Source organism: Triturus cristatus, chromosome 8 (genome assembly GCF_964204655.1).
Source record: "Triturus cristatus chromosome 8, aTriCri1.1, whole genome shotgun sequence".
Taxonomy (NCBI): domain Eukaryota; kingdom Metazoa; phylum Chordata; class Amphibia; order Caudata; family Salamandridae; genus Triturus; species Triturus cristatus.
Window position 1 is genome coordinate 1,258,017,881 of NC_140591.1, and position 26,976 is coordinate 1,258,044,856.

Here is a 26,976-nt window from a genome sequence, read left to right on the forward strand (position 1 = left end):
CCAAGCAATATTTTACAATGCATGTACCTTTACAACGCATGATACATGGTAAGTAGTATTTATAGCATACAAATAAATGTATGTAGCTTTACATATATATGTGTGCATGTATATACCAGGAAGGTATAGCTAGGACCACGTTTCTATAGGAAATAGACTTTTATTGGTTTGATTATAACTTTGATGCTGCTTGAGGAATCTTTACAAAACTTTCCAAAATAGGTCTCACCCACCTCAGCCCCTCCCTGGAAAATACCTGAAACGGGGGGCTCAGAAAAAGGGTAGGTCCCAATAAGTGTTCTCTTTATTATTTTTTTTGATAGAAAATTAGACACAGCTACAGCCAAAATAGCTTAACAGAATGACACCAAATTTGGCAGAAAGCTATATCTTGGTTCAGAAAGACCGTTTATTGTGATTTGGTGTAAATCTGTTCAGTAGTTTTTGAAATAGAAGGTTAAAAATCTATATAGGTTTCACACCGCAGAGGATCTGCAGTGTCAACAGTTCTCAAGATGAGATGTGACTGGTTGCCACCACATCAACCTAGATGTATAGGCAGTCATTTTTGGACTTAGGGACCCATACCCCTGTCCTACAAAAAAGTATAAACAAGCATTGGCATAGCCAATAGGTCTTACTTTTGGGACCTTATAAGTATTTAGTTATGCAGCACAATATCCTTGGTGCAACAACAACTGTTGCATGGCTAAACACTTATAAGGTTGAGGAAATAAAAATTATGAGACCTATGTGTCCCCTATGTGCCCCCCAACGCTTTATGTACACATGCATGTATCCCATGCATTTCCCCTCCATGGCCTGTCTATCATGATGCTTATGCTATAACGTGGCCTGCCATCATCCAGTCTCCCATGAGAGAAACGACAAATCTGCATTGAGGCCTACACGTTTTGCATCATGTTTTCCTGCACTCGTGTCATTTTCATGAAAGCCCGTTTTTGTGGCTCAACCAGAGCCGAAAAGAGGTTTCAGGCCTCAGACGCTCTGAGAGCTGCAGCTGCATATCTTTGGCCTTGCACACTTGGGCCTCAGCCAAAGGGGCCCTGTCTGAGGTGCCGAGACAGTATTGAGCACGGTTATCTGCTTACTCCTACTGAACCACATTCCTGCCTGGAGAAGGAGGAATAAACACAACCCGTCTGCAAAGGAGAGAGCCTAGCCTTTCTGTCTCTTTTTGTGTGATTGCAAAGCTCACGTCAGTGAAAAGCCCATAGCCCCCATGTAAGGCCGACGCAGTGAATGACGAAATAGATGCCACATCGGCTCTTGGTGATGGGCAACCTATGTCACAGATCAGTCCCTGCTCCGGACTTTAGATATCAGATAATACAAGATGTACTGGTCGTCTTGACACTGAAGGTCTCACTTCCAGACTCCCCGATTGCACAGCAGCCCTTCCCCACGTCAGTTACACGTCATGCTCAAGTTGAGCACACGTAAGGCAAAGTTCCAGTAAAGTTCCAGCTGATCACGCAACCCCCTCTAGGCATCCACCCACCTATGACATTCACCTATGATCATCAAGTGGACGCCCACATGGACGCCCACCTTCACGCCTCCCTACACGCCCACATGCTCTTATCTCATTCTCTCTTGCTCTGCCTGAAGCACTCCTGCTTACGTATATTATTGAATGTATATATACTGTACTCTGTGAATAAAGTTTGAGAATATTCTGAGCAGAAGACCCTTCCTGATCCCTTGTGGTGATGGAACTATTCTCCCTATAACTCGAGTTATTGGAATAAAGCCCTTTTGAACCTGATACCACAGACTCAGCCTCTTGCTTTATGCATGATCATATTGATACATATAGAAATTATGAGTGCGTAATACTTTATTTACGACATTTAATGGCGCCCGAACAGGGACAAATCTCTTTCCCCACGCGCCGGAGATGAAGGTCCAGTTTTGCCCCCTTCCACAGCCGTGACGGACTTCAAGTGCACACGTCGCGGGTTTTCCCGCCAACTCCCTCAGGCCAACGAAGGAGACGGACTGCGACCAGGCATCCATACGAGGCGGTGAGGATTGCGGATCGTCCCGACCCAGAGCCCACCCTGCGAGAGAGCTGTGTCCGAGGTTTCTAGAGATCCACCAAAGATACGCCATTCCCTGCGCAGCGTCAAGTGTCCGAGGCCTTCAAGTTCTGCTTCCCGGTGAGTTTTTCATGGGGGTTGCATAAAGACGGGTTCATTTAATGAACACGGTAAAGACGTGTCTCACTTGTGAGACCGGTATGTTTTCAAGTATTCAAGTATTCAAGAGCATGCATCAAGTATTCAAGTATTCAAGTATTCAAGAATTCAAGTATTCAAGTATTCAGGTGCACCGATTTAACTGTATGAATGTTATTGTCTTAGTCAGGTTCAGTTAGGTTTGAATGTGTCAGGTTTTTATGTAAGTTTGTTTCATTGTGATTTTTTGTTTTTGGGTCATTGTGATTTTTGTTTTCGGTTACATTCCAACATGCCGTTGTTTTCGAAACTGCGTAAGATATGTACCAGAAAAGGTGTACTAGAGGAACCAGTTAACATTCCGCCTAGAGACACACCTGGACATTTCATGTACTGTAAGCATGGTTTAGATGCCGTGTTGTTTTTAGAACTATGGGTGGATTACACGAAGGATTTAGAGACAAAGTATAGATGGCCTATCACGGGAACGTGGGATGCGGAATGCATCATGAAGGTAGAGGAAGAGCTATGGAAGAGAAAATGTAGACCTGCTCAGAAGGATGCCATTGAATTATGGTGCAAGGAGTCACATAGAAGAACAGAGAAAGAGTTCCACAAAGCAGAGAGAAGTAGACAGGAGTCTGAAAAAGCCAAAGAAAAGAAGTTACAGGAGGAAGGGGAACGGGTAAAAAGAGAGCAGACTGAAAGAGAAAGAAATACTGTCATTGCTGGTATTTATCCCGTCCTTTCAGAGGAACTAGCAAGAGTGGCCCCAGTAGAAAGACACATTAGAGTGCCACCGCAAGTACCCCGAAAAATAAAACCAACAGCATCCGAAACGTTTATTAACACCTACCTAGAGGAATCCCCACCAGCATACGTGGACGGATCTTTCCCTGCACCCCCAACACAAGCCCAGCTCCAGGAGCTCGAGGACGGCGGGGAGGGATCCGGGACAGCATCAGGAGGGGGGCCGACAGTAAAAGTAGACATCTCCGAATGTATATATGATCCAGATCCAGGAAAGGGCAGAATGCTCGTGTTTTCACTAAGGCTTAGACGAGCAGTCGCAGATTTGGAAAAATTACCAGATATGGATAAACACCTAAAGAAAATGTACACATTCATAAGAACAGGGGAAGGTCCTGAGTGCATAGCAGAAGCCATACAAAATAGAAAAGTAATTATTAAGAACTATATCCTTCGCTTCCTAATTAACTGTCTGATCAGGGAAAAAGACGAAGGTGACGGGGACGTAGACCGTTGTTATATTGGTTGGAGTGATCGCATAGATGCCGGTCAGCATGATAAATCAGGACAGACAGACAACATGTTGACCAAAATCCGAAAGGCAATAATAGCCTCACACAAAGCAGGACCGGACGAAAAGGCTGAGTCATCCTCTGATGACGAAGCAGGGGACAAAGACAGAGTACTATACGTGGGCCATGCCCGACGGTTCGAGAGGCCCAAGGGCCTCAATCACCGTAAACAGGGAACGGCTATAAAAGAAAGATATTCCCTTGAAAGTTTATTCCAAATTACCGAAAAAGCGGTGAATAAATGGTTAGGTAACGATCAGCCCCTCACCCCGACCGAAAATGAATTAGCACGGTCAGCCACCCTGTGGGTATCCCAATATGATACATATAATAATGATATCGTAGCACAAACGTTCTTGAGCCTCCCACCAAACGAACAGCGCATAGCTGGTGTTTACATGGTCCAACATTTGATTACGTTGTATGAGAGTCAATATTTTGGTCCTGGTCTATTGTATAAGTTGCTGGACGACATAATACTAGACAGGTAGATGAACATGGGTACTGAATTGATTAATGTCATCCTAGATCAGCGACACAAATATATAGTATACGTGACTAGGTCCCTGCTTCCCGCTCCACCACAGGATAAGGGACAGTTATACGACAAGCTGAACCCCCTACGAGAGGTTCATCCTGTAAAGGATGCAAACAATGTGCTGCAACGGGTGTATGTCTACACCCCCTTGTCGAAATTAGAGATACTGGAAATGAAAAAGATGTTGCCCTCCCATGATAAAGACCCGGGGGGTTTTCACCGAGAACTAAAAGACATTCTCCGCTTAGGAGAATATACATTGTATTGTATTGTATTGTAAAATCACTTGTATAGCGCATGGCTACCCGTAAGCATCCCAGCGCTTTTGGTACAGAGTGGGCCTAGGGTTAATTCACATCACATTGTTATGCTGCATTAAATTCTGGGGAATAGAAATGTTTTAAGTTGCTTCCTAAACTTAAGGAAGGTATGTTCCAGTCTTAAATAATCCGGGAGGGAATTCCACTCTTTTGCTGCTTGCAGAGAGAAGAGTCGGCCGCCTGAGCGGGCTCGTTTTATCCTCGGGATAATTGCCAGATTAAGTTCGCTCGATCTAAGCTTACGTTGGGGCCTATAAGGATGTATCATGTTTTCCAATATGGAAGGACCTTCTCTATGTAGGATCTTATGTGTAATGCAGAGCGATTTGAATCGCACTCGCTCCTTCACCGGGAGCCAATGAAGCGATCTCAAGGCTGGCTTTGCCGAAATATATCTATTGGTGCCCGTTAAGATCCTAGCAGCATAGTTTTGGGCCACTTGCAAGGTTTTAAAAGTGGAAGTTGGGGCCCCTAGATATATAGCATTCCCGTAATCGATTCGCGACAAGACCAGCGCCTGGACTACAGTCTTCCTTGCTGTTTCTGGAAGTTGGGGCAAGATTTTACGCAGGGATTTCAGTATCCCATGACAGACTGCAGATGTCTTTCTGGCTTGACTCTCAAAAGATAAACCATTATCAAGCCAAAAGCCTAGGCTCTTTATTTCTGTCTTAGGAGATGGTATAGCACCCATACTGGTAGGCCAGGCGAGATGGTCGGGAATATCCTGTCTGCCTAAGAGCATCAGCTCCGTTTTTCCTCCATTAAGTCTCAGTTGAGACAGATTCATCCAATTTACCACCGTCTCCAGACAATTTGCCAGGTTGTTCGGCGGGGACTCTATTTGTTGCAGAGAAAACACCAGCTGGGTGTCGTCAGCATAACTTATTAGCTGGATGCCAAACGGGGCAACCAGTTCTGCCAGCGGGGCCATGTATACGTTGAACAGTGTGGGGCTAAGGGAAGAACCCTGTGGTACCCCACACTGTAACGGTAACAGGCGGGAACAGCTATTGCCCTCAAACACCTGGAAGTATCTATCCTCCAGAAAGGATCTAAGCCACCTCCAGGCTTTTCCGGTTATCCCAAGATTCCGGAGTCGAGTCAACAGCAGATGGTGGTTAACTGTGTCGAAGGCGGCGCTGAGGTCCAGAAGGATAATGGCAGCGCTGCCACCTGCGTCCAAAATCCTTCTGGCCTCTTCCACCACCTTCAACAATGCTGTTTCAGTGCCTTGTCCCCTTCTGAATCCTGTCTGGGATGGATGGAGGAGATTGTGCTTCTCCAGAAATGCCGCCAGTTGGATGTTTGTCAGTTTCTCAATTAACTTCCCCATCCCAGGTAACAAGGATACCGGGCGATAATTCGCTAGGTCTTCAGGGTCGAGGTTCGGTTTTTTAATTAGAGATCTGACCATGGCCACTTTCCATACCTTGGGAACCGTAGCCAAATCCAAAGAGGCGTTAACCATCTTGGTTACCGGTTCACTAATGGCAGGAAATGCCTGATTGAGAATTTTCATAGGAGCTGGATCTCGTGGCGATCCACTTTTTATGCTCCCCATCAGAGAGGGAAGAAGCTCTTCCGTAAGGGGGGCAAACTCTGAGAGTGTTGGACATTCACTTAATTCCTCCCAAGGAGGGACCGGGTGGCATACCGTAGAGTCCACTATCGGAATCGTCTCCAGAATCTTATCTATTTTAGTCTGGAAGTAGTTTGCCATGTCCTCGCATCTTGTATTCAGCTCACCTACTATTACAGGAGGATCCGGGATTTTGTTAAGGAGCTTCACGATCTTAAACATTTCCCTGGGTGCATTGGGGGCGGATTCAATCTTATTTGCAAAGAAGGCCGTTTTAGTAGCGATAAGAGCATTTTTATATTTCTTCAGTAGGATTTTATAACTGAACTTCCTGTCGGCACTAAAATCCTTCCTCCAATGACGTTCTGCCCTTTTGCATTCTTGCTTTAGCAGCCTTAATTCTGAGGTGAACCATGGGTGTTTCAATTCTCCCTTCCTAATAGTTGAGGGTTTTTTAGGAATAAGTTTGTCCAAGGATTGGGTAATCCATTGATTAAAGTTATTAGCAGCCACCTCCACATTGGAGTTATCCAGAGGCTTGCTGCCTTCTAATAGTCCCTTCCAGTTGTCCACATCGAGTTTGGACCACGGTCTTATTAACACTCTATCTGAGGAGGTAGAAGTATTCATTCTGGGTATTTTCCAGTGGAAAGGAATCACCGAGTGATCCGACCAAGGGACACGATAAGGCTCCGAGACCTTTATGGTCTCAACGTTAGTGAAAATGGGGTCAAGGGTGTTACCTGACTTGTGCGTGGGGCTCCGCACCCTCAAATAGAGGTCATAACTCTCTAGGTCATTTTCCAGATCTTTCGCTGATCTATCCTCTGGCTTGTTAAAATGGATGTTAAGATCTCCCAATAGCAGGAAATTCGTGGCCGTACAGACCCCTCCTATCACTGCCTCCAGCAGGCTTTCCTGAAATGAGCCAAGAGGGCCTGGAGGTCGATAGATCAGAAGCCCTGTTAGTGAGCTCTCATCTGAGGGGTGGAGAGTAAAATGAGTGCTCTCACATCCCTGAATATTCGTATTCTGTAGACGGCAACTTATATTCTCCCTGTAAATGATTGCGATCCCTCCCCCTATTCTTCCTGGTCGGTCTTTATGCTGTACTCTGTATCCTAGGGGTAGTGCCTCGACCAGATCGGGGGCAGAGTGTTCTCCCAGCCAGGTCTCCACCAGAAACAGGACATCAAGGTCACTGAAAGCAATTAGGAGTGAGATTTCCTCCTTGTGGCCAGGCAGGGATCGGCAGTTAAGTAAAGCCATCCTCAGGTTTTCCGACGGTAGGTTTTCGTCGGGTGCCTGTTCCGACGTGAAGAAAGGACACCGATTACATGCATGGTGGCCTTTCGTCAAGTCTAACGAATGTAAACATCGGGGGGAGGTCGTTCCCTTATACACTAGCAGCTCGGTACGAGAATATACTCTTACCTGCCCGGAGCATCCAGGCCCGAGGCTCGATCGTGCGCGAACGGGCGCAAACGGGCTTTCCTCTGGCGCTCCTCCGGCGCACATCAGGCGCTCCCGCAGCGCGTTACCGCTGCGCGTCCTCATGGCCCGGTTATGAAGGCTCTCCTTCCAAGCGTCAGAGCGCTAGAGCGCTACAACAAAGATGGCGCCGACAAACGGCGCTTCCTCCCTAGATCCTCACCAATGATGGCGTCCTAAGTGACCCGGGACCCGCTCTAGAAGCGGTGAGTAACTCGCCAAAGCGGAATTTTACAGTGCAAGTGGGGGGCAGCGTATGCGCTCGCGGCGCGAAGTAAAATCCAGGGAAAAATAAACAATATTAAACCTAAATACACAATAGGGATAATTATTTTTAAAAAGTATGTTTCGCTAGCGCAATGCGCTTCTGTCCTGCAGTGCTCAAAATAACGCAGTTTAGCAAATGTAGCGCGTCAGTAATGTGGAAATGTGGATTTTCCTGATCAGTTATGTCCCCTATCTTGGACCCCAACGGTTCTATATGCATGTTACAAGTACATGTATGTTCCCTCCAGTTCCAGTTTCTAAGACGCAAACATATGTGTGTCTACCGTCAACATGTTCTCTGTCAGATCCGCCATCAATGGGCTGGATATTCGATTCCTAAGTAGGAAAGGCCACCGACTTTATATGGCTAAGTTACTCCATTTTTACAGTTCAGGCAAGTAGGCCCGATTCTGTCCTCAAAGCCTTTCCCTGCTCTCTGTCTCTGACAGCTTCAGCTTGAGCTCGCATCTGTATCCATGAACTTTGTCCTACTCCCCGTGCAGCTAACGGTGCCTGCCTCGGCCAGTTTTCGCCTGTCTGCCAAGAAGTTGTATTTCACCTTCGAATTATCTATTTTGCTCTTCAGCCGATGCATTCCTGTCCAGTGATTTAGGTAAACATTTCCTTTAGCTCACAAGCAAAGGACTCAGCCTTTCCGTCCTCCTGCAAGTGATTCATAGCCCTGTTGCCATGGAAAGTTTTCTGCCCCTCGCATCTCATATAGACACTTAGACGCTTGTACACGTACACAGTCAGTATAGAATAGATTCTGTCCGAGAGTCTCTTCCTTGAGGATAACATAGTTCTTTAAACATAGGATGTTAGATATGATTTGGGATTAGGTTGACTTGACCCCCAGACTTCTCGTCTCCACATGTAGAGCTAAATGTCAAGTCCCCTTCACCCCCTAGTTGCACGTCAATTACACGTCATGCTGCCGCGCGCGCATCTATGCCAAGTATTATCTTATAGATCCACCTATGTCTGATAATTCTAACCAATCATGTTTCTTTTATTCCTTATTACGCCTAGTTTCGATTATGTCACTGTTTTGTCACTTTTCTTATCAAATGTTACGCCTTCTACATTCGTTTCATTGTAATGTCCTTATTATAAAAATACATGTCTGTTAATAAATTGTTGTACTTCACTTCCTGAACCTTCGTGGTGACGGAACCTGAGGGCCGCGACTCGAGTCGGCCATTTTGAATGGAATAAAGCCCATTAGAAAACCTCTTATACCACGGATTCTGCCTCTTGTTATTTTGAGCTATTTACTTTATTTTAAGATTCTGTATGAAATTCAGTCCGGTAATATTTATTTTATTTACCACATAATGGCGCCCGAATAGGGACACTTTCTCATCTCACGCGCCGGCGGTGCGTTGCAGGCCCGGTCTCCTGCCACAGCTGGACGGACCATAAACGCGTACCAGCAGGATTTCCTGTAAGCTCCCTCCGGTCAAGCGGGGGCGACTGAGGCTGCGATCAACCCAGACGAGGCGGTGAGAAGTGCGAAGTATCCCGACCAGAGCCTAGCTGAGAGAGCAAGATCCGAGGTATACAGAGGCCCACCAGGTTTTCCGAAATCCCGACGTTCAGAGGGTCCGATGTCCGCAGTTATCGAGTCCAGTCCATTCTCTGAGGCCTTCCGTTTCAAGGAGCTACTCGGTGAGTACCATCGCCGGGGAGGCGTGTTGACGCGCACATAGGTTGTGCCGGTCAAGACGGATTTGGGTACACAAATCCGGTCTGCACTGTTTAGCAGTGTATATGTACTGTTTAGCAGTATATCAAGTATTCCGAAGTATTCAGTTATTGTCAAGAATTCAGCGTGGTGATTAGTTAGGCAGACTGTCATCATTGTCGATCATTGTTATAATGTTTAATGTTTAATGTCTAAAGTATTCAGAAAATGTCTTGCATATTGTGGTATGAATGACTGTTCATTGTTCACTGTTCATTATTGTGTTTCTCGTATTAAGTAAGTTCAAGAGTAAGTATCAGGTCAGTTGTCAATATGCCGCTCTTCTCGAAGTTAAGACAGATTACTACCAGAAAAGGGGTGCTTGAAGAAGCAGTTCCTATTCCTCCTAGAGACACTCCAGGACATTTCATGTACCATAAACATGGCTTAGACGCCATATTGTTTCTTGATCTATGGGTAGATTATACCAAAGGATTACCGGAAAGTCAAAGGTGGCCCGTAGCGGGAACCTGGGATGCAGAGTGCATCATGAAAGTGGAGGAAGAGTTATGGAAAAGAAAGGTCAGACAGTCACAGAAAGACGCTGTCGAGTTATGGCGTAAAGAATCTCATAGACGAACAGAAAAAGCACGTAGACAAGAAGAAAGGAGTAAAGAAAGTTCAAATAAAGTTCAAGAAAATCTATTAATTGAGGAAGGTATCCGAGTGAAATCAGAACAAGTGAATAGACAAAGAAATGCTCTTATGAATGGTATGTATCCCCTTCTAGCCGAAGGACTACCTAAGGCTGCTCCAGAGATACCAAAAGACTTGCCACCCCCATTATTTCCAATTAAGGTACATCCAAAGGGGCATCCCAGAACCGCAGAAGATGTTTTTCTTTCCTCATATCTAGACGATGCAGCTCCCGAGTATGCTAACGCCACACCACATAGACCGTCTGGCAGAGGGGTTCAACGTCAGGATCAGATATCTGTCCCCGTGCAACAGCAAGTCCCGATACAAGCTTCGGCAAGCACATCTGTTTCCGCATCTGTTTCCGCAGTCGACTCTACAGAGGTATCGACACCCATAGTTGCTGTGTCACGTTCAACGAATCCATTTCACACCCGACGCCCCAGATGGGGCCACGGGAGGTGCTAGCAGTACTTTTACACCACCCAGAATAAATAAACTTGTTTTTCAAGAGTCAGCGCATTCACGTACACCTAAATTCGTAAATGAACGTACGCTTAAGGAACTCCTTGTAAATTGTAGATATGACCCAGTGGTTGGTAAAGAGGACGAAATGGTCCTGGCATCATTACGTATCAGGCGAGCCGCAGAGTATTTAGCAAGGTTACCAGGGATGACTACGCATCTGGATAACATATATCATTTTGTTCAAACAGGACGAGATCCAGGATGTATTAACAGAGCTATGGAATTCCAGAAAGTAGAGATACAGGGGGAACTGTTACGTTTCCTCATAAACTGTGTAATCAGAAATCAAGATCGTCCGGGGGTAGACCCGAATGCAATGCTTATTCTTACAAGATGGAGTCAGAATATATCAGAAGGGAGACACGATAAGCAAAATTGTATAATAGCCATGTGCCGAAAAATACGTAAAGAAATAGAGCGTATTCATGAAGAGAGATTGGGAACAGACGAGTTTGAGCAAGATGACGTGTCCGAATCAGGGAACTCTGCAAGACAGTCAGAGACCATAGCCTATGTGGGCAGAGGAAGATCTCGTGAAAATACTAGATGTTTTTCTGATCCCATACACTCTGTATGTCCAAATAATAGCAGAACGTATCCGACGCCTGTAATAAATCTGAAATCTCCTGAACATTCGTTTCAAGCCGCAGATAAAATACTACGAGAACGAAGAGGTTACCACCTCCTCGATTCCATGGATGAGCAAGAATTAGCCAGATCAGCCGTTCACTGGATTGACAGTCCTGAAAAATACGGTGATGAGACCGTAGCACACACGTTTTTTAACCTCAGTACAGATGAACAACGTTTAGCTGGAATCTATATGATTCAGCAACTCCTTATATTATATAAGAGCCAACATGCTGACCCTGGTCCTTTACCTGATATATTAACGGAACTACTCACGAACAGATGGAGAGGTTCTAGTAACAAGCTAATTAAAGAGATATTAGTGTCACGTAAGCAGTATGTCCTTTTTGTAAGTCCGGATTCTCTCTCGCTGCCCCACAGAGAAAGAGCGCCGTACTATATGGATAGACAAAATCCCCTACGAGAAGTGCACCCAATAAAAGGCGAAGACAATGAGTTTCACCGTGTATTTGTTTACACACCCATATCAAAAATGGAATTATTAGAAATGAAAAAAGTAGTACCTAGTCATGACAAAGACCCAGCGGGTTTCCACCGAGAAATTAAAGACATGTTACTGATGGGAGAGTACACCTTTCCTGATATTATGACGATATTAAAGGTGCTTTTGCCTGCTGGCATTTATGAAAAACTGAAAGAAAAAGAGTGGGAAGTGGGAGACCAAAAGATAGACTGGACAGCATTAGCAGAGGAAGAAAGGGGCCGAGCTGCAGGTTCAGGGCTCGGGGATAAAGTTAAACTATTACCAGGTTTACTAGTACAGGTACTGCCACGTTTATTAACTACAAAAAAGGAAGATTGGGGTGCAATCACAGCCTGTAAACAAAAGCAAGATGAAGACACAAGTGATTATTATGCTCGATTTGAAAAATGTTTTGGTATAAATAGTGGTATAAAAGCAAGTAGTGACTCATATCCACATTTATTTGTGACAAAATTAGTGGAAAATGCATTGCCTCCAGTGAAGAATAGAATATTGAAATTCGAGAGTACCTGGCAAAGTAACACTCCGTCGCAAATGCTACAAATGTTACAGTATCATCACAATAGAATTAGGGATGAACAAGAACACGAGCATAGACGCATGAAGGATACAAAAATGAAAATGCTAGTTTCTCAGACAGTACCAGCAGATGGTCACAAAAAGGGTGTGACACATTCTGGTGATTCTGCAGTTCCTGTAAAAGGAACCTGCAATTACTGTAAACAACTAGGCCATTATGTACATGATTGTCAAGTCCTGAAACGTAATATAGCTACAGGTATTGCAAAAGAGAGACCACGATTAGTTAGACAAGATCAGAATGAACAAGGAGCTATGCAGCATGGACAGTCCATGCCAGTTCAGCAACAGTCTATGCCAGCCTCACAGCAACCCATACAGTTTGTGCCAGCTGCACCACCGTTGCCTGCTACTGCCACACAAACCACAACACAACAAATGTATCAGACTGCACAGTATGAATACCCTGAGTATCAGCGTTACGCATGAACCAGCCTAGAGAGGGAAGTTGACTTACCGCTTATCGAGATTCCGGTAGATCAAGAAGGACCTTATGTACATAGTGAATTATTAGGTCAAGATAGAAAATTCTTACTCGATACAGGGGCAAGTCGAACAACCATAAAACGTAGTGAAGTTCCAGGGGCACCCCTCTCAGGCTCTCAAAATGTTTCCCTTGGTTTTTCAGGAAAACCTATTGTTAATGAAGTATCACAGCCTCTACCACTTACGATAGGACCTTTGACACGAACTACAGATTTATTGCTTACTAAATCATGCCCAGAAAATTTGTTAGGAATTAAAACTCTGAAAGCACTAGGAGCCATAATATGTTGTTCTCCGGAAGGAGTAAGGTTGTTTTTACGTGATTTTAAAGGTCACTATGTGTCTAGAGACATGGATCCCCGACTACAGATTTTACCAGTACATCTATGGGCACAAGGCCCTACGGATGTTGGCTGCATGAACATTACACCCTATCGAGTTACATTGAAAGCAGGAGTGGTACTACCACGAATGCGACAATACAAGTTACCGCATGATGCTGTAGTGGCTTTGTTGAAAATCATTGATGAGCTAATTGCCCAGGGAGTAGTTGTAGAAACAGACTCCAATGTATGTAATTCACCGATAATTCCGATTCTTAAACGATCTGATCCTACTGCTCCACCAGTGTACCGATTGGTTATTGATTTGCGTGAACTAAACAAGTGTATTGTACCACAATTCCCTGTGGTCCCTGATATATCATCATTGTTGACAGCAATTGATTCCGAAGCAACATTCTTTACTGTAATTGATCTCAAGAATGCCTTTTTCAGCGTCCCAATAGATCCGGAAAGCCAATACTTGTTCGGATTCAGTTTAAATGGGCGCAGCTTTAAATTCTCACGCGCTCCCCAAGGATTTACAGAAAGCCCCAGCATCTACAGCCAAGCACTGAAACGAGAACTTGACAGTATCCACATGCCAGTCAATACAGCACTGCTTCAATATGTCGATGATCTGCTGATCACCGCGAGAAGCGAGCCAGAATGTGAAAAAGCTTCTCTGACAGTTTTACATTTCCTAGCCGACAAGGGGCACAAGGTGTCCCCTTCTAAGCTGCAATTCTGTGTTCAGCGAGTTATTTATCTTGGTCACTCGCTGTCCAAGGAGGGAAGGCAGCTTACACCAGATCGCATCCAGTTAATTGCTAACATGTCAATACCCCAGACACAAAAGGAGGTGCGGGCTTTCATAGGCCTCACTTCATATTGTAGGCAGTGGATCCCTCAGTACGCATTTCTAGCAAAACCACTCATTCAGTTAACCACACAGGAGGCAGCCACATCGACTGTTCTCCCTTGGACTCAGGAACATACACAAGCTTTTGAAAGCCTAAAGGAAGCTTTATGTCAAGCACCTGTTTTAGCAACACCATGTTATAGCAAACATTTTACACTCTTTGTTACAGAACGCGAAGGTACTGCCTTGTCAGTACTCACTCAGGATCAAGCAGGATCATGCAAGCCATGTGCTTATTTTTCCAGTACATTAGATCCCGTAGCTCAGGCTTTGCCTGCATGCCTGAAATCAGTGGCAGCGACAGCTTTAGCAATCAGACAAAGCGATGCCATAGTATTAGGACACCCATTGACAGTTCAAGTACCACATGCAGTAGAGGTTCTTGTGAACCGAACACAAACACAACACTTGACCATAGCAAGACTTACCGGTTATGAACTGACATTGTTTCAACCACACATAGAGATCCGACGGTGTAATACATTGAATCCTGCTACACTATTACCTGTAATTGGAACAGACCCACTAGCTCATGATTGTGTTGAAATCATTGAAATAAAGACGAAACCTAGACAAGACTTGACAGACGTTCCATTGTTAGATCCAGACCTGACGTTGTATGTAGACGGATCATGCATGAGAGCAAGTACAGGAGATTTAGTGGCCGCGTATGCAGTCACAACAGACACTGAAGTTATTGAGACAAATTGTATAGATACTCTGTCAGCCCAAGCAGCAGAACTTATTGCTCTAACGCAAGCCTGTATTCAAGCCACAAATAAGAAAGTTAATGTATACACTGACTCACGTTATGCATTCGGAGTTGTACACGACTTCGGCGTGCTGTGGCGAGAGAGAGGTTATCTAACGTCCCATGGTGCCCACATTCAGCACGGGCCCCTCATTCATGCTTTGTTAGACGCAATACATCTACCCACTGCTATATCGATTATGAAATGTAAAGCACACACGAAGGTTACTGATACCATTTCTCAAGGCAATGATTTAGCTGACAGAACAGCTAAACAGACTGCTCAGAATCGCACATTAGACATGACAAAGCCAATAGTTCAGACCCCAACACAGTGTATGACAATTAAGGATCCCGCACTTGACGTAATTGATATACAGACACATGCCACAGCAGAAGAAATAAAGAAGTGGACTGAACTAGGAGGGATCCAGACAGATCAAGGATGGATGACGAAGGAGAAATCTGTATGGTTTCTCCCTGATTCCATGGTTCAAGCCATTATAGCTACAGTTCACAGTCCAGCACATTTAGGAGAGAAGGCTATGCTAGACAGCATTCAGCACATTTGGTTCAACAAACATTTACGAGCAGCAGCTAAACAAAAAGTTCGTACCTGTATGATATGTTGTCAGTTTAATCCAGGAAAAAGTGTTTCCGTAGAGCAGGGTGGATTTCAGCCTCCTGACCATCCTTTTGAAGTCCTCCAGATGGATTATATTCAGATGGAACGTTGTCGAGGATTCAAATATGTCCTCGTAGTTGTCTGCGCTCTCTCCCGTTGGACAGAGGCGTATCCCGTATCAGATTACACTGCCCCGACTACTGCCAAGCAGCTAGTTCGAGAATTCTTCCCACGGTACGGTTTACCACGTGTTGTATATTCAGATAACGGTCAGCCTTTCTCATCCGAATTAATGAAACATGTCTCACTCTTGTTGGGATATCAGTGGAAATTCCACTGTGTCCGACACCCCGAGGCAGCAGGTCTCGTAGAAAGACATAACCAGACACTGAAAATCAGACTGTCCAAAATATGTAGAGAGAAAGGTGTCGACTGGATAGTAGCATTACCAGTTGCACTCTTTTACATGAGAATGGTAGCACACTCTAGAACAGGGCTATCCCCGTATGAGGTGATCTTTGGTAGACCACCGAATATGTGGGGGACGCCTATACCACGTAAAATAACTGATATTGACTGTAACATGCTGACAGATTACTTGGCTTCCTTGATGTCTGCACTACAATCTTCTCGTTCACAGGTAGCTGCAGCCTTTCCCGACAACACTGAGGCGAAACCCCATGACGTTGTTCCGGGTAATCTTGTCTTTGTGAGAAATTTCGACAGGAAAAGCCAATTGGAGCCCAGGTGGAAAGCACCCAAGTTGGTCCTGTTGACCACAAGAACAGCCGTGAAGATCGAGGGACGAAAAGGGTGGATTCATTCAAGTCACGTCAAAAAATTTCATGGACTTCCTCCTGACACAGACAGTACTTCCCGTGTGTCTTCCCCCATTGACTCAAAGCTACCTTTGGCTGAGGCCAGTAGCACCGAACTCTATAAACAGAAACTCAGGTCCAGATCTAAGCTGTCGGACGATTTGATTGTTTAAGTCCTCTCCAAGGTGAAGCGGTTGAATCTGTCCCGACATGTATCCCTTAGGTCTGAATCATGTAGAGTCCAGAATCATAATGAAACGACATGCTTATTGTAAATTACTGCGTAACCACTGTATTGTGACATTATTAATTTTGTTTTTATTGAGTATTTTAGTAATTATTACGAGTGTGATTTTGCACATATATCATCCTATCTCTAGACATGTTTATAATATTGCTGCAGAACATTCTTTTAGTGACCTACCGCCACATGAATTATCTTATAGACTTGCGCTGCGCAATAACACCTTCATTAGTATGTTACATCATTCCCATCAGACTAGTAATGCGACCAAGTGTTGGGTGTGTGGCCGACTTCCTCCCTATCAGAATAACAAAGGAGTTCTGCCTTTCTTTCCACATCCATTCACACACAATGGCTCCTGTGGAGCATGGTTTAGTTTATTAAATTCCATAGACCCAGACACAGCAGTTTATCAACAACATTGGATATGGGGAAATCTGAATCTAGTTTTATTCAAAGTCTGTCACCCTAATAAGGAGGGTCACCCCAGTAGAACAGGAACTGATTTAGAAAATGAAGTGTATAAATTAGGTAATTTTACGCCTAATCTTATGATTCTGAATGTCAAATCCGAAGTTGAACTAATTTTGCCCACTATGTCAGTATTTCCAGTTAAGGGTGAATTATGTGTAAGAAAAGTTGGTTCCATACATATGGGCCATAGCCAATGCGTTACTACAGTAGAATATAGTGATCAAGGTAAATCTTCATTTAGAGCTTCTCGCCATTCTTACTTCATATGTGGTCAGACGGCATATATGCGTCTGCCTCTAGATTGGGATGGTACCTGTTACATCGCATTCCTTTTGCCACCTGTTTTCCTAGCTCCTCCTGATTATTATCGAAATGTTCATATAGTACACAATAGAGAGCAAAGAGATCTCCCAGTTGTCGATTATACTGAGACAGCATGGGACAAGTATGTAGATTTCAATAAAGGTATCTTTCCCTATATAGGTACAATATCAAATAGTAAGCTGATACGCAGACTCACCAAGACTCTTGAAGCTGTAGTAAACGAAACTATAGCCGCCCTAGGCAATCTGACAGAGGAACAATCAGTGATGAGAATTGTTGTTCTCCAGAATCGTCTTGTCCTTGACGTCATCCTGGCCGATAGGGGCGGAGCTTGCAGGGTCATCGGATCCAGCTGCTGTATATTCATACCAGAAAATTCGCCATCTGTATATAAAGCTATAACACGCCTTCATAAGATTGTAAGCCAGATACACGAGAATCCAGGCACTTGGACGTGGTCCGGGTGGTTTTGGAGTGTGATATCAGCCTGGGGATGGAGAGTTCTATCCTTCCTAGGTATTGGCCTTCTTATGCTCTTCAGTTGTTGTTTATGCCTACAATGTGGACCAGCGATTTGTGGTCTGTGTGCCACATCATGCATTCCACATCACAGGTCCCGTTCAGAATACCGGAAGAAGAAGGAAGAAGAAATGATGCTCCATGAGCAAATCAATGGAATGATGAAGATTGATGTCTCGTGAAGGGCAAGAAGGGGACAAGGAGGGAATGTGGAAATGTGGATTTTCCTGATCAGTTATGTCCCCTATCTTGGACCCCAACGGTTCTATATGCATGTTACAAGTACATGTATGTTCCCTCCAGTTCCAGTTTCTAAGACGCAAACATATGTGTGTCTACCGTCAACATGTTCTCTGTCAGATCCGCCATCAATGGGCTGGATATTCGATTCCTAAGTAGGAAAGGCCACCGACTTTATATGGCTAAGTTACTCCATTTTTACAGTTCAGGCAAGTAGGCCCGATTCTGTCCTCAAAGCCTTTCCCTGCTCTCTGTCTCTGACAGCTTCAGCTTGAGCTCGCATCTGTATCCATGAACTTTGTCCTACTCCCCGTGCAGCTAACGGTGCCTGCCTCGGCCAGTTTTCGCCTGTCTGCCAAGAAGTTGTATTTCACCTTCGAATTATCTATTTTGCTCTTCAGCCGATGCATTCCTGTCCAGTGATTTAGGTAAACATTTCCTTTAGCTCACAAGCAAAGGACTCAGCCTTTCCGTCCTCCTGCAAGTGATTCATAGCCCTGTTGCCATGGAAAGTTTTCTGCCCCTCGCATCTCATATAGACACTTAGACGCTTGTACACGTACACAGTCAGTATAGAATAGATTCTGTCCGAGAGTCTCTTCCTTGAGGATAACATAGTTCTTTAAACATAGGATGTTAGATATGATTTGGGATTAGGTTGACTTGACCCCCAGACTTCTCGTCTCCACATGTAGAGCTAAATGTCAAGTCCCCTTCACCCCCTAGTTGCACGTCAATTACACGTCATGCTGCCGCGCGCGCATCTATGCCAAGTATTATCTTATAGATCCACCTATGTCTGATAATTCTAACCAATCATGTTTCTTTTATTCCTTATTACGCCTAGTTTCGATTATGTCACTGTTTTGTCACTTTTCTTATCAAATGTTACGCCTTCTACATTCGTTTCATTGTAATGTCCTTATTATAAAAATACATGTCTGTTAATAAATTGTTGTACTTCACTTCCTGAACCTTCGTGGTGACGGAACCTGAGGGCCGCGACTCGAGTCGGCCATTTTGAATGGAATAAAGCCCATTAGAAAACCTCTTATACCACGGATTCTGCCTCTTGTTATTTTGAGCTATTTACTTTATTTTAAGATTCTGTATGAAATTCAGTCCGGTAATATTTATTTTATTTACCACAGTACCCCAGCGGGCTCCTTGTTCCAGGTTGCACCTACCTGAGTCCTCAGCTTATGAAGGCTCTCCTTCCAAGCGTCAGAGCGCTAGAGCGCTACAACAAAGATGGCGCCGACAAACGGCGCTTCCTCCCTAGATCCTCACCAATGATGGCGTCCTAAGTGACCCGGGACCCGCTCTAGAAGCGGTGAGTAACTCGCCAAAGCGGAATTTTACAGTGCAAGTGGGGGGCAGCGTATGCGCTCGCGGCGCGAAGTAAAATCCAGGGAAAAATAAACAATATTAAACCTAAATACACAATAGGGATAATTATTTTTAAAAAGTATGTTTCGCTAGCGCAATGCGCTTCTGTCCTGCAGTGCTCAAAATAACGCAGTTTAGCAAATGTAGTGCGTCAGTACCCCAGCGGGCTCCTTGTTCCTGCTGACATTCTAAAGTTATTGAAAGTACTATTGCCTGCTGGTATTTACGAGAAGCTGAAAGAAAAGGACTGGGAGGTGGGAGAAAAAAAGATTAGCTGGGATCTGTTGGAAACAGAGGAAGAAGCTAGAGGCCCGGGGGTTGGTCTGGGTCCCCGAGCTAAAGATTTACCTGAACTGCTTGTACAAGTTTTGCCTAGATTATTAGTTACTAAAAAGGAAGACTGGGATGCTATTTCAGCCTGTAAACAGAAACCAGACGAGGACACAAGCGATTTTTACTCTAGGTTTGAGAAATGTTTTACTATCAATAGTGGCCTTAAGCCCGGTAGCGATTCATATCCCCATCTTTTCGTGAGCAAACTAGTAGAAAATTCCCTACCAGAGGTAAAGTATAGGGTACTTAAGGTTGAGAGTACTTGGCAAGCAAACAGCCCTTCACAGATGTTACAAATGTTACAATATCACCAGAACAGAATTAGAGAGGAACACGACCAGGAAAAGAGACGCATGAAAGATACAAAAATGAAGATGCTGGTGGCCCAATCGACACCGGCAAACACTAACACAAACATGAACAAGAATAGCACGAAACAAACTAGTGGGACCTGTAATTATTGCAAGAAGCCAGGCCACTTCGTAAATTAATGTGCAGTCCTGAAACACAATATAGCTATAGGTAAAACAAAGCCACGTCCTTATCCTCCCAAGGAAAATAACACACATCAGACATCAGATACGTTTCCACTGCCGCCACCGCCTGTCCATGCACCTGCACCAGCCCACGCCACAACACAAATGTATCAGCACGCTCAAACTAACTATCCAGAATACCAAGCATATTCATGAAGCAGCCTAGAGAGGGAATTCGACTTGCCCCTTATTCCAGTTCCTGTGGACCAAGAGGGTCCCTATGTACATGCACGTTTACTAGGACAAGATAAAAAGTTTTTGATTGACACTGGGGCGAGTAGAACTACCATCAGTCATTCCGAGGTTCCAGGGGCACCCCTCTCGGGCTCAAAGAACATATCCCTGGGCTTTTCAGGAAAGCCTATTATTAATGAGGTTTCAGAACCAGTCTCTTTAGGAGTTGGTCCACTAATACATACAACAGACTTACTGCTTACTAAATCATGTCCAGAAAACTTACTTGGTATAAAGACATTAAAGGAACTGGGAGCAATTATCTGTTGCTCGCCAGAAGGAGTGCGACTGTATTTACGTGATTTCAAGGGACATTTTGTAATGAAAGATTTTGACATCAGGCTCCAAAATGTACCACAGCACCTATGGGCACAAGGCCCGACTGACGTAGGTTTCATGAACATTACACCACACCAGGTCACCCTCAAAGAAGGAGTAGTGCTGCCACGGATTAGACAATACAAAATCCCACCTGAGGCTGAAGTAGGGTTACTGAGAATAATCGATGAACTCATTGCACAAGGGGTGGTGGTAGAGACAGATTCAAACATATGCAACTCACCTGTTCTTCCTATTCTTAAACGAACTGATCCCAATACACCACCTGTCTATAGATTAGTTGTGGACCTGCGAGAATTAACAAATGTGTGGTGCCACAGTACCCTGTGGTCCCGGACATTTCTTCATTATTGACTGCTATTGATGCGAAGGCTACGTTCTTTACAGTTATCGATCTGAAGAACGCATTTTTCAGTATCCCAATACATCCAGACAGCCAATATCTTTTTGGCTTCAGTTTAAAAGGCCGTAGCTTCAGATTCACAAGAGCACCACAGGGCTTCACAGAGAGTCCTAGCATCTACAGTCAGGCACTTAAACGACAACTAGACAGTATTCATATGCCTACCACTACAGCACTGATACAGTACGTAGATGACATTCTCATCACTGCAAGATCAGAAACTGACTGCGAAGATGCATCACTCACGGTTTTACATTTTCTGGCTGACAAGGGGCACAAAGTGTCCCCTTCGAAGTAACAATTCTGTGAACAGCAAGTGGCATACCTTGGGCACTTGCTATCCAAGGAGGGTAGGCGACTGACACCAGAACGTATTCAATTGATTTCTGGCCTTTCACAGCCCAAGACACAAAAGGAGGTACGTGCATTCATTGGCCTCACTTCATATTGCCGGCAGTGGATTCCCCAGTATGCTTACATAGCCAAGCCCCTAATACAGTTAACGACACAAGAGGCAGCTTCTACTAATGTCCTCCCTTGGACACAGGAACACACTGTAGCATTTGAAGAATTAAAAAGAGCTTTATGTCAAGCACCAGTTTTAGCAATCCCTGATTACAACAAATCTTTTATGCTTTTTGTGACAGAGCGAGATGGAACAGCACTATCTGTCCTAACACAAGATCATGCAGGAAAACACAAGCCCTGTGCTTATTTTTCTAGTACATTGGACCCAGTAGCACAGGCTTTGCCTGCGGGCCTAAAATCTGTTGCAGCAATGGCCTTAGCCATAAGACAAAGTGACTCAATAGTGCTGGGCCACCCCCTGACAGTACAAGTACCGCACGCAGTGGAGGTTCTCTTGAACCGGACACAAACACAACACCTGACTGTAGCGAGACTGACAGGTTATGAGCTGACGTTATTTCAACCACACATAGAGATCAGACGATGCAACATACTGAATCCTGCTACTCTTTTGCCCTCCAGTACAGAAAACGTTTCCCCACATGACTGTGTTGAAGTAATACATACCGTGACTAAGCCACGACAAGACTTGACAGACGTTGCACTTCCAGACCCTGACCTAACACTCTATGTTGACGGCTCATGCATGAGGACGGGGGCGGGAGAATTAGTGGCAGCGTATGCAGTGACCACTGCTACTGAAATCATAGAGACTAAAAGAATAGACATACTGTCAGCACAAGCTGCAGAGCTCATCGCTCTGACACAAGCATGCATAAGAGCTAAGCACTTGAGAGTAAACATTTACACCGATTCACAATACGCATATGGGGTAGTTCATGACTTCGGAGTATTGTGGAGAGAAAGAGGTTTCTTGACCTCTCACAGGGCCAAGATACAGCATGGCCCCCTTATACAAGCCCTTCTGGAAGCAATACATTTACCGACAGCCATAGCTATCCTGAAATGCAAAGCACATACAAAAGCAACAGATACTGTTTCTCAAGGCAATGATCTGGCAGACCAAACTGCTAAACAGACAGCTCAGACCCCACTAGACATGACGAACTCACAGATACCATTAATGTCCAAAGCCATGACAGTTAGGGATCCTTCCAGGGATGTACAAGACATTCAGACACATGCTACTCTAGACGAATTAAAGAAATGGTCGGAACAAGGAGGGGTACTGACTGATCAGGGTTGGATGACTAAGGGAAAAGCAACGTGGTTTCTTCCTGATTCGATGGTACAAGTGATCATAAATACCGCACATAGTCCTGCACACTTAGGAGAGAAAGCAATGCTAGACAGCTTACAGAATATATGGTTCAACAAGCACCTGCGTGCAACAGCAAAACAAAAGGTCAGAACATGTATGATCTGTTGCCAATTCAATCCAGGTAAAGGCATTCCGATGGAACAAGGTGGATTCCATCCACCTGACCACCCTTTTGAAGTCCTCCAGATGGATTATATCCAAATGGACAGATGTAGAGGTTACAAATATGTCCTGGTAGTAGTATGTTCACTGACAAGGTGGACAGAAGCTTATCCAGTCCCTGATTATACTGCTGTAACTACCGCCAGACAATTGGTGCGAGAGTTCTTCCCACGTTATGGATTACCGCGTGTCGTATATTCCGACAACGGTCAGCCTTTCTCCTCTGAACTCATGAAACAGGTATCCCTTCTGTTAGGGTATACCTGGAAGTTCCACTGCGTACGACATCCTGAGGCAGCAGGCCTTGTAGAAAGACACAATCAGACCTTAAAGATAAAACTAGCAAAGATTTGCGCAGACAAAGGTGTAGATTGGATGGTAGCCCTGCCAGTTGCCCTCTTTTACATGCGAATGGTAGCCCATTCTAGAACAGGCTTATCTCCCTATGAAGTGGTCTTTGGTAGACCACCGAATATGTGGGGCACTCCGATGCCTAAAAAGATTACTGATGTTGATAGTAACATGCTGACAGATTACCTGGCTTCCTTGATGTCTGCACTACTCTCTTGTCGTTCGCAGGTTGCTGCCGCCTTCCCTGACAACACCCAGGTCAAGGAACACTCCATTGCTCCTGGGGATTATGTCCTAATAAGGAACTTTGATAGATCGAGCCCTCTTGAGCCGAGGTGGAAGGCGCCGAAGTTAGTGTTATTAACCACGAGGACAGCCGTTAAAGTCGAAGGACGGAAAGGATGGGTTCATCTTCATCATTGTAAACGCAACTTCGGGAATAACGATTCTTTTAAAAAGGACACTAACTTTTCAGACTTTGAGCCCCCTTTACTAGAGGAGACTCCCCAGCAGGAGTACAAAGCTAAACTTAGATCTAAAAAGTCAGAACCCGTTTGATCAATTAAGTCCACTAGGTGGTGAAGCGGTTCAACATGTATTCTGGCTTGCATAAGATCTTGGACAATGATAATGATAAAAAGAGCAAAATGAAAAGAAAATACTGTAAAATATTACGTAGTAGATGTATAGTGACCTTGATTTTTCTATCTCTTCTATGCATCACGATAATATGTATCAGCTTAATACTACATGCTATTTTTCCTCCTATTGCCTCACTCTTACACTCCTCCACTAATGATACCATAAAGCACACATTTAGTGATCTGCCATCCCATGAGCTATCATATCGACTTGCCTTACGCAACAATACCTTTATTCAGATGCTGCACCATTCACATCAGACTAGCAATGCTACAGACTGCTGGGTCTGTGGCCGACTTCCCCCGTATCAGAAGGTGAAGGGAGTGTTGCCTCTTTTCCCTTTTCCGTTCTCCCATAATGGTTCTTGCGGAGCATGGTTTGCCTTAATGACATCCATCAACGGTGATGCCAAAGAATGTCAAGACAAGGAGTGTAGGGGCGACTGGGTATGGGGTAACTTGAATAAAGTCATGAATGAAGCATGTTTCCCAGATGAAGAAGGTCTTCCCCAAAGGAAAGGTACAGATCTAGAAAATGAAGAGTATCTGCAAGGAAATGCGACCCTCGACTTTATAGTGTTGAATGTCAAGCCCATACACAATTTAGGTCCATCCTCAATTACAGTCCTGCCAGTAAAAGGGAACTTGTGTGTCAGAAAAGAAGGCTCAGTACATTTGGGGCACAGCGAGTGTAATACTATAATAGTGTTTAAAGACATAGGAAAGTCCTATTTCAGAGCATCACGACACACCTACTTTATTTGTGGCCAGACAGCCTATGTGCAACTGCCCTTAGACTGGGGTGGGACGTGCTACATATCATTTCTTTTACCACCCGTTTTCTTGGCCCCATAGAACTATCATCAAGATCTCCAACTAGCACTTATCAGACACAGACGAGGGCTCGATGCCTCCGGCATTGACCAGACTGAGACAGCTTGGGAGCAATATACAGATTTCAACAAAGGATTTTTTTTCTTCATAGGTCCCGTCCAGAATAGTAAACTTATCCGCAGGTTAACAAGGATTCTAGAAACAGTTGCAAATGAGACTGCATCAGCCCTGGGGAACTTGACCCAGGAACAGTCTGCTATGAGAATGGTCGTTCTTCAGAATCGTCTTGTTCTTGACGTCATCCTGGCGGATAGGGGCGGGGCTTGTAGTATCATCGGCTACAGCTGTTGCGTTTTCATCCCTAATAACGCACCGTCTGTATACAAAGCAATAACAAGGCTCCACAAGATTGCCCAAAGCATACACCAAGACCCAGGCACGTGGACTTGGTCCGTTTGGCTCTGGGGAATAATATCGGCATGGGGATGGAAAGTGTTGACCGTCTGTGGGTTAATACTACTGATGATATTCAGTTGTTGTCTATGTCTGCAGTGTGGCCCGGCCGTTTGCGGCCTGTGTGCTACTGCATGTGTTCCACATCCCCATTTACAGAGCATTGAAAATGGAAAAATAATGCTGCAAGAACAGATCGACTGTCCCATGAGAATAGATGTGACATGAAGGGTCCACTAGGGGACAAGGAGGGAATGAGGAAATAAAAATTATGAGACCTATGTGTCCCCTATGTGCCCCCCAACGCTTTATGTACACATGCATGTATCCCATGCATTTCCCCTCCATGGCCTGTCTATCATGATGCTTATGCTATAACGTGGCCTGCCATCATCCAGTCTCCCATGAGAGAAACGACAAATCTGCATTGAGGCCTACACGTTTTGCATCATGTTTTCCTGCACTCGTGTCATTTTCATGAAAGCCCGTTTATGTGGTTCAGCCAGAGCCGAAAAGAGGTTTCAGGCCTCAGACGCTCTGAGAGCTGCAGCTGCATATCTTTGGCCTTGCACACTTGGGCCTCAGCCAAAGGGGCCCTGTCCGAGGTGCCGAGACAGTATTGAGCACGGTTATCTGCTTACTCCTACTGAACCACATTCCTGCCTGGAGAAGGAGGAATAAACACAACCCGTCTGCAAAGGAGAGAGCCTAGCCTTTCTGTCTCTTTTTGTGTGATTGCAAAGCTCACGTCAGTGAAAAGCCCATAGCCCCCATGTAAGGCCTACGCAGTGAATGAAGAAATAGATGCCACATCGGCTCTTGGTGATGGGCAACCTATGTCACAGATCAGTCCCTGCTCCGGACTTTAGATATCAGATAATACAAGATGTACTGGTCGTCCTGACACTGAAGGTCTCACTTCCAGACTCCCCGATTGCACAGCAGCCCTTCCCCACGTCAGTTACACGTCATGCTCAAGTTGAGCACACGTAAGGCAAAGTTCCAGTAAAGTTCCAGCTGATCACGCAACCCCCTCTAGGCATCCACCCACCTATGACATTCACCTATGATCATCAAGTGGACGCCCACATGGACGCCCACCTTCACGCCTCCCTACACGCCCACATGCTCTTATCTCATTCTCTCTTGCTCTGCCTGAAGCACTCCTGCTTACGTATATTATTGAATGTATATATACTGTACTCTGTGAATAAAGTTTGAGAATATTCTGAGCAGAAGACCCTTCCTGATCCCTTGTGGTGATGGAACTATTCTCCCTATAACTCGAGTTATTGGAATAAAGCCCTTTTGAACCTGATACCACAGACTCAGCCTCTTGCTTTATGCATGATCATATTGATACATATAGAAATTATGAGTGCGTAATACTTTATTTACGACAAGGTCCCAAAGGCGAGACCTATTGGCTTTGCCAATGCTTGTTTCTGACTCCTGCTGGGCCCATAACAAAGGCCGATCTGA